This window comes from Gigantopelta aegis, chromosome 13, assembly GCF_016097555.1.
Source record: "Gigantopelta aegis isolate Gae_Host chromosome 13, Gae_host_genome, whole genome shotgun sequence".
In the NCBI taxonomy this organism is placed as follows: Eukaryota; Metazoa; Mollusca; class Gastropoda; order Neomphalida; family Peltospiridae; genus Gigantopelta; species Gigantopelta aegis.
This window is the reverse complement of record NC_054711.1, coordinates 1871405-1881511: the sequence shown is the minus strand read 5'-3', so window position 1 is coordinate 1881511 and position 10107 is coordinate 1871405.

Here is a 10107-nt window from a genome sequence, read left to right as displayed (position 1 = left end):
TACTGGATGACAACTCCTAATAGATGTGTTTTAAGTTCTGTTAAAGCCTGTAGTACTCTGATAGGTGTTGGGGTAATATACGTGATGACAACTCCCAATAGATGTGTTTAAGTTCTATGAAAGCCTGTATAAATCTGATAGGTGTTGGGGTAATGTACTTGATGACAACGCCTAATAGACGTGTTTTAAGTTCTATTGACGCCTGTATAAATCTGATAGGTGTTGGGGTAATATACTTGATGACAACTCCTAATATACGTGTTTTAAGTTCTATTGACGCCTGTATAAATCTGATAGGTGTTGGGGTAATATACTTGATGACAACTCCTAATAGACGTGTTTTAAGTTCTATTGACGCCTGTATAAATCTGATAGGTGTTAGGGTAATATACGTGATGACAACTCCTAATAGACGTGTTTTAAGTTTTATTGACGCCTGTATAAATCTGATAGGTGTTGGGGTAATATACTTGATGACAACTCCCAATATACGTGTTTCAAGTTCTATTGACGTCTGATAGGTGTTGGGGGTAATATACTTGATGACAACTCCTAATAGACGTGTTTTAAGTTCTATTGACGCCTGTATAAATCTGATAGGTGTTGGGGGTAATATACTTGATGACAACTCCTAATAGACGTGTTTTAAGTTCTATTGACGCCTGTATAAATCTGATAGGTGTTGGGGGTAATATACTTGATGACAACTCCTAATAGACGTGTTTTAAGTTCTATTGATGCCTGTATAAACCTGATATGTGTTGGGGTAATATACTTGATGACAACTCCTAATAGACGTGTTTTAAGTTCTATTGACGCCTATATAAATCTGATAGGTGTTGGGGTAATTTTCTTGATGACAACTCCTAATAGACGTGTTTTAAGTTCTATTGACGACTGTATAAATCTGATAGGTGTTGGGGTAATATAATTGATGACAACTCCTAATAGATGTGTTTTAAGGTCTATTGACGGCTGTATAAATCTGATAGGTGTTGGGGTAATATACTTGATGACAACTCCTAATAGATGTGTTTTAAGTTCTATTGACGCCTGTATAAATCTGATAGGTGTTGGGGTAATATACTTGATGACAACTCCTAATAGACGTGTTTTAAGTTCTATTGACGCCTGTATAAATCTGATAGGTGTTGGGGTTATACTCTGAGACAAGCAATGTGGGTGTTAACTCCGTGTCAGGTTTATGGTTGACCCGGTCAAGGGCTGGTGATCAATCCGCAGTTATGATACGCCAGGCAGCCAGACACAGGGCAACTGATCGCTAAACGTGACAGACAAATTAATAGGACGGCTTAATTAGTGAGATAGATTTCCCAGTCTTAAAGGTGCTTTATCGAGTAAAATAACTGAATGTATACAAATTGATATGATAGTATATGTATATGATCAGTAAAATAGATTTTCCCATCGCAGAGTATAGTCTTAACGGTACACTATGGAGTAAAGACGGTCAGATGTTTTTGCTAAAATAACTGAATGTATACAGATTTCCGTAGAATCTTAAAGGTGCTTTATCGAATAAAGATGCATTATTGTGTGTTTCTCCTAGAAACAAATATCATTTGGAATGAAGAGAAAACCTAATATGATGGAAAGAAAACAAATATTAATTAAAAAATATATATATGAAAACAGAAAACGCAGACACATAGGGCCGAATTTAGCTCAGTGGGTAGAGCGTTCGCATGAGTGCTTAAGTCATAGGATAGAACTCCCTCTGCGGACTCGTTTAATTTTTCCTGTCCCTAGCTGTGCCAGTGACTAATATTTTAATGGCTGTGGTATGTGCTATTACGTGCTTTACTTTACACACATTTACATACACACGTGAGGGCCCTGCCCTACAAACACATGTCCACACACGGAAACAAAAATTAAATGTAAATGTAAAATTTAATGGCATGTCAATAACTATTACTATGAATGAATGAATAAATTTATGAATGGGTTGATTATGGATGAACGAATAAATTAATAAACTTTGGAACGAATGAACGAATGAACAAATGAATGAATGGTGGAATGTCTGAATGACTGACTGAATGATTGAATGAATAAATGAATGAATGAATGAACGACTGAACAAATGAACGAATGAATGTACGGACACAAGGGGTGAGTGTCAGCCGGTGCCCGTGATAAAGATGATAAGTTCACGTCACGCAGTGTCTCATCCCCCCCCCCCCCACTCCCCCTAACTCTGTACAGCTGCGCCCAACAGTTAAAGCCGTACACGTGCGGGAATGCCCGCCATGTGTAGACGCGTATCTACTGGCAGGACACGTGTAAGTGGCGTATCGCACACCCAGGCGTGAAATACATGTGTATATTTATAGCTCTAATCTTAATCGCTTTTCCACTGCAAGTTGCAAGCAAGTCCTGTAACTGGTATATTTACCAAGTGACGTGGAGGTGGGGTGGGGTAAAGGGGGTGGTGGTGGCAGGCTTGTGTGCGGGAATTTTAGCGGAAGGTGGGGGTAGTTCGAGTCACCTCTAGCCCTCCACTACAACATATCCATAAGGGGAGGGCTAGAGGTGACTCCAACTTGTGTGTGTGTGTGTGGGGGGGAGGGGGGTGTCTAGACTGGCGAGCAAAGTTTATAGGGGAGGACAAGTCATGCTCCCCCAAACAAAATATTGAAAACAAGAAGAAAATGTGATTGAGCAGGGAGTGGGGTCGATCCCCAAACCCCTGTACATGCGCCTATGATATATATCAGTAGATGCATTTAATCTTCTTTCTTATATTGTCAGCACTTATCTTGAAGGGACATTATTGAAAGAGGGTGCTGTCTGCTTTCTTCATGTAATGTGTGTATTAGTGGTTAATAGAGGGTGCTATCTGCTTTCTTCATGTAATGTGTGTATTGGTGGTTAATAGAGGGTGCTATCTGCTTTCTTCATGTAATGTGTGTATTGGTGGTTAATAGAGGGTGCTATCTGCTTTCTTCATGTAATGTGTGTATTGGTGGTTAATAGAGGGTGCTATCTGCTTTCTTCATGTAATGTGTGTATTAGTGGTTAATAGAGGGTGCTATCTGCTTTCTCCATGTAATGTGTGTATTGGTGGTTAATAGAGGGTGCTGTCTGCTTTCTCCATGTAATGTGTGTATTGGTGGTTAATAGAGGGTGCTATCTGGTTTCTCCATGTAATGTGTGTATTGGTGGTTAATAGAGGGTGCTATCTGCTTGTATTAATGGTTTCATGTAATGTGTGTATTAGTGGTTAATAGAGGGTGCTATCTGCTTTCTCCATGTAATGTGTGTATTGGTGGTTAATAGAGGGTGCTATCTGCTTTCTCCATGTAATGTGTGTATTGGTGGTTAATAGAGGGTGCTATCTGCTTTCTCCATGTAATGTGTGTATTGGTGGTTAATAGAGGGTGCTATCTGCTTTCTCCATGTAATGTGTGTATTGGTGGTTAATAGAGGGTGCTATCTGCTTTCTCCATGTAATGTGTGTATTGGTGGTTAATAGAGGGTGCTATCTGCTTTCTTCATGTAATGTGTGTATTGGTGGTTAATAGAGGGTGCTATCTGCTTTCTTCATGTAATGTGTGTATTGGTGGTTAATAGAGGGTGCTATCTGCTTTCTTCATGTAATGTGTGTATTGGTGGTTAATAGAGGGTGCTATCTGCTTTCTTCATGTAATGTGTGTATTGGTGGTTAATAGAGGGTGCTATCTGCTTTCTCCATGTAATGTGTGTATTGGTGGTTAATAGAGGGTGCTGTCTGCTTTCTTCATGTAATGTGTGTATTGGTGGTTAATAGAGGGTGCTGTCTGCTTTCTTCATGTAATGTGTGTATTGGTGGTTAATAGAGGGTGCTGTCTGCTTTCTTCATGTAATGTGTGTATTGGTGGTTAATAGAGGGTGCTGTCTGCTTTCTTCATGTAATGTGTGTATTAGTGGTTAATAGAGGGTGCTATCTGCTTTCTTCATGTAATGTGTGTATTAGTGGTTAATAGAGGGTGCTATCTGCTTTCTTCATGTAATGTGTGTATTGGTGGTTAATAGAGGGTGCTGTCTGCTTTCTCCATGTAATGTGTGTATTGGTGGTTAATAGAGGGTGCTGTCTGCTTTCTCCATGTAATGTGTGTATTGGTGGTTAATAGAGGGTGCTGTCTGGTTTCTCCATGTAATGTGTGTATTGGTGGTTAATAGAGGGTGCTATCTGCTTTCTTCATGTAATGTGTGTATTGGTGGTTAATAGAGGGTGCTATCTGCTTTCTTCATGTAATGTGTGTATTGGTGGTTAATAGAGGGTGCTATCTGCTTTCTTCATGTAATGTGTGTATTGGTGGTTAATAGAGGGTGCTATCTGCTTTCTTCATGTAATGTGTGTATTGGTGGTTAATAGAGGGTGCTATCTGCTTTCTTCATGTAATGTGTGTATTGGTGGTTAATAGAGGGTGCTATCTGCTTTCTTCATGTAATGTGTGTATTGGTGGTTAATAGAGGGTGCTGTCTGCTTTCTCCATGTAATGTGTGTATTGGTGGTTAATAGAGGGTGCTGTCTGCTTTCTTCATGTAATGTGTGTATTGGTGGTTAATAGAGGGTGCTATCTGGTTTCTCCATGTAATGTGTGTATTGGTGGTTAATAGAGGGTGCTATCTGCTTTCTCCATGTAATGTGTGTATTGGTGGTTAATAGAGGGTGCTATCTGCTTTCTCCATGTAATGTGTGTATTGGTGGTTAATAGAGGGTGCTATCTGCTTTCTTCATGTAATGTGTGTATTGGTGGTTAATAGAGGGTGCTGTCTGCTTTCTCCATGTAATGTGTGTATTGGTGGTTAATAGAGGGTGCTGTCTGCTTTCTTCATGTAATGTGTGTATTGGTGGTTAATAGAGGGTGCTATCTGCTTTCTCCATGTAATGTGTGTATTGGTGGTTAATAGAGGGTGCTATCTGCTTTCTTCATGTAATGTGTGTATTGGTGGTTAATAGAGGGTGCTATCTGCTTTCTCCATGTAATGTGTGTATTGGTGGTTAATAGAGGGTGCTATCTGCTTTCTTCATGTAATGTGTGTATTGGTGGTTAATAGAGGGTGCTATCTGCTTTCTCCATGTAATGTGTGTATTGGTGGTTAATAGAGGGTGCTATCTGCTTTCTCCATGTAATGTGTGTATTGGTGGTTAATAGAGGGTGCTATCTGCTTTCTCCATGTAATGTGTGTATTGGTGGTTAATAGAGGGTGCTATCTGCTTTCTCCATGTAATGTGTGTATTGGTGGTTAATAGAGGGTGCTATCTGCTTTCTCCATGTAATGTGTGTATTGGTGGTTAATAGAGGGTGCTATCTGGTTTCTCCATGTAATGTGTGTATTGGTGGTTAATAGAGGGTGCTATCTGGTTTCTCCATGTAATGTGTGTATTGGTGGTTAATAGAGGGTGCTATCTGCTTTCTCCATGTAATGTGTGTATTGGTGGTTAATAGAGGGTGCTATCTGCTTTCTTCATGTAATGTGTGTATTAGTGGTTAATAGACGAACTATTTGTAATCGCCGAACTCGAAATGATTGATGTAATGCAATTTAACGTCAAACATAGGATTATTTTGGTATTAGAGCAGGAATCTTTGTCTACCCGGTAATAGACAGCTATTCCGCGTTTTCGCTATGCAGTTATCTCTGGCTGAGAGAGCGACTGTCTAGTTCACGAACGGCAGATTACTTGGGTTAGGCATAAACAGGCTTTGTAAATCTGGCCCACATTGCGTAATTTATATCGCTATTTTTTCTTGTCTTTTAGTTTTAAACCTGAGTTTTGGTGCCAACAAAATTCTGTACCGCTGAGCAAAACCCCATTTTCATCTGCCAGGAATTCTTGAACCTTTGGTATTAGATTGTAATTATCTCGTTATCGTAATGAAATAACCAGCACAATTGTTTCTCGGTCTGCGTAATCTAATTCACAGCACATTCCGTTTTCTGTTTACAAGTGTGTTTTGAGTAAAGGCTTATATAGACTGGATGCGGATCGAGCGTGCGGTCCGGCTAAAATTTCAACGAGTTTTAACGAGAGCATCCAGACTGGATACGTGCGTCTTCAAAACTTATGCGACCAGCCGCAATGAAATAATCGTATATGGTGTATAAAGGTTTTAAAATTTGTTTTTGTATAGCGACACCAATAGAGCACGTTGATTTATTAATCATCAGCTATTAAATGTCAAACATTTGGTAATTATGACATATAGTTTTAGAGGAAACCCGCTACATTTTTCCATTGGTAGCAAGAGATCTTTTATATGCACCATCCCAATAACAGGATAGCACATACCACGGTCTTTGATATACCAGTCGTGATGCACTGGCTGGGACGAGAAATAGCCCAATGGGCCCATCGACGGAGATCGATCCCAAACCGACCGCGCATCAAGAGAGCGTTTTTTACAACTGGGCTGCGTATATGCCCAAAACGCAGGCCACAAACGCATCCAGTGTGTATGAACCTTTAGAGGGTACTGTTTTCTTTTCTTTTGACATCATCATGCCCATACCCAATAAAGGTTCAGACAGTTAGGTAAGAATTAATCAACACGCTATGTAACAGGTGCACGGTTCCTAACGAACGGTAGATGTTTATCCAGACTTGTGTAACAAAATCCCACGATCTCCAAGACATTCCTGGTGGTCTAGTTTGCGCGTTTTGTTCCCAGCAGAGGAAGATTAGAAACCGGGAAATGCATTAACCTCTCTGTTGGCTTACAATCGAACATGCGATCATTATGCTGTAATGTACTTTCATTTATCTGGGTCAGGGTCGTCGATGGGAGATGGGGGATTGGAGGGAGCCCCAACCCACTATTTTTGTATCTCCACTTCAGTATTAAAGCGAAAGAATCTGTGCCAGGAATGCTGCCAAGAGCGATTGCTGAGACAGCGCAAATGACGTATCCATGAGTATTCCCCTTCATCAACAGGGAATTTAATATATTTTAGTGTAGATTCCTCTGATATGTTCTTTAGATTATTTCATAATTCTAATGCATAGTCTTCATATTGGATGTCAGTAGCAGACAGAACACAACATACCACGGCCTTTTATATACTAGTCGTGGGGCACGGATTGGAGCAGGGGAAAAACAACAGAGAATGGGTCCATCTAAGGGGTGGGGTGGATCCTGCGATCCAGTCACCTGAAGTGAGCGCTCCAACGACTGAGCTAAACCGCGCACCTGTGATGATGCAAAGTACACTCACGGTACAGTCAGGTTTGTGTTACTATTTGGAGAAACCCGCCAGTCAGAGTTAGTTGAGTAATTTACGGACTTGGATCTTACCCAAATAACACGATAATAATACCAGCTCGGTTTGTCATTCGTACAACGTGTACATGTGTAAAGGCTGGTGTTAGTAAGTCCTCGGCAAAAAATACATTCAACACAAACACAAATAAAAGATGTATTGCGTTCTTTAGCATATGAGGTGTGGGTGGGTGACTCACTAAATAGACTCAATCTGCAAGTGTGACGTTTCAGATTGAAAAAAAATCAGATTTCATCTTTTTGTTCTTTTCAAAATAGTTTTCATAAAATAGACAGGAATTTATTTAAATTAAATTACAGAAAAAATACTTTTATTGGACAGTGAAATTACCTAGAATTCCACTTTTAGAAAGATATGTATGTTCCCTCTCGCTATATCTCGGCCTGTCTGTCTATCTGTCTATCTGTCTATCTCTCTCTCCCTCTCACTCTCTGTCTGTCTATCTGTCTCTGTCTGTCTCTCTGTTTTTCTCTCTTTCTGTTTTTCTCTCTTTCTCTTTCTCTCTATTTCGGTCTCTCTATTTCGGTCTCTCTCTCTCTCTCTCTCTCTCTCTCTCTCTCTCTCTCTCTCTCTCTCTCTCTCTCTCTCTCTCTCTCTCTCTCTCTCTCTCTCTCTCTCTCTCTCTCTCTATGAAATATATCTATATATCATGCATGCATTGAGTGTATGTGTCATTAAGGTTATAGCTCTATACACATTTCGCGCCCTTTGCCTGAAGCAAGAATAACAACCGTCCCCAAAATTAGCAATGTTTGTGGAACACAAACCCATGTCGTTTCCATGGTAACACGCGTTTCGTAAGCATACCGTAACGACACGAGGAAGTATCTGTTACCATCCGTGTTTTAGCACGACCGTCGCCCAGTATATGCTCTAAAGGTTGCCATACACCAAATTAATTTTTATTTTCCTTTACATGCGGGGTTCGTGGGTCGACCTTTTTTCGTTTTAAAAATAATATTTTTGGTAGAGCATGGCCCAAACACCCCCATCCCTTAGACAGTTCAGCAGGCCCCTCCCCCACTCAATTCTAGGATGAAAATGTAAATGTTTTTGTCCTATATAAATAAAGATAAAAATCTAGCTTGTGCACCTCTATTAGATATTGTGCCCCCTCCCCTCACCACTCCAGATATCGTTCCTACGAACATGTCTATCCCCCTTCCTGCATAATTTTTTGCACACCGCCTGCTTTTTTCCCCCCGCTCTAGCAGTTTGACGAAAATACCCGAGAACTCTCGAATGTGACTGGCATTCCAGACACGGTTACGGAAAATGACATAATCTCGACTCCACCCTCGTCTGTACACTTCGCTCTGTGTGGCTGTGTTTAAACTGCAATCGCAGATTGACAAATACTAGCGAGCAGTAAGTTGCAAGTTGACATTTCACTTCCCGCTGTTGTAAACGGCGGGTCAACCCGAGGCAATAAACACATCACGTGACTGTCATTCATGATCACTGCAAAAAAAAAAACAAAAAAAACAAAAAAAAAACACCCTCACTAGAACATATAATTATTGGCCTGGTTAAGCCATTGTACATAAGGCTGGTAGTTACATGGTTCGCAGCACGGTACCGGCTCCGACCCAGAGCGAGTTTTAACGACTCAATGAGTAGGTGTAAGACCACTACACCGACTTCTCTCTCACTAACCACTAACAACTAACCCACTGCCCAGGACCCAGCCTAGATATCTAAGGTGTGTGTCCAGGACAGCGTGCTTGAACTATAATTGGATATAAGCACGGCAATAAGTATAAATGAATGAATGAATATTTAACGACAACGCTGAGGCATATAATTAATGATCGGCTATTGAATGGCAGACATTTGGTAATGCACAAAAAACAAAACAGAGATCGATCGAACGTACTCGACACATTTTTATTTTCTGTTATTTGTCGTCGGACATGTGGTTAAGGACCAAGCAGATACTGAGACAGAAATCTAGCTGAAATCACACATTAGTCTTGATTGGCAGCAAGGAATCATTTTATGTACCATCTCACAGGCAGGGTAGAACATACCATGGTCTTTGTGGAACATCTGCTGGAACGAGAAATGCACAATGGGCCCACCGACGGGGATCGATCCTAGAGCGTCCACGCATCAGACGAACGCTTTACCACTGGTCTACGTCCCGGCCCCGCTACATTATAGGAATACCTCTGTGATGTTTGATCAGCACAGACAGGGGCGGATATAGTTTTTTTTCTAGGGAGTGCAGAATTTTCCAAGGAATGTGTTCCACGTTCAAAAAGGCCGACAAAGATAACTATACCCCCCCCCCCCCCCCCGCCCCTAAAAGCAATAAATGCATTGTATTTATGTGGAATTTTTCTGAGAGGTGGATACTTCCAATTTCGGGTGGGGATGGTGGGGGTATTCTTTCCCAGCACCCAACCAGACCCCTACTTTACTTCAATGAAAAAAAACCCCACACACACACAAAAACCCAACCAGGCTTGTGTACCCCCTCCCATTATAAATCTTACCCCCTACTTCAGATATCGTTCCTACAGGCCTACCTTGCCCTGCAACTTACCCCTGGAACCTACCCTTGGAACCGTGTCTGTAAACACATGTTGTAAGAAACGTGTTTTAAATCAACCGACTGGAACCGAACTGCCGAGTCGACGTTTCCTTGATTCCGCGGAGATCCAAACAGCAACGAGCCAAACACTGGAGGTGAATCCAGGAAATCAATACAGGTGTTTAGACAACAGTATCCGCAGACAAGCGGGGCTGGGTGGGTAGGGGGGAGTGCAGTGTTTGTCTGACCGTGGCGCGACCTCGTATAAATAAATAAAA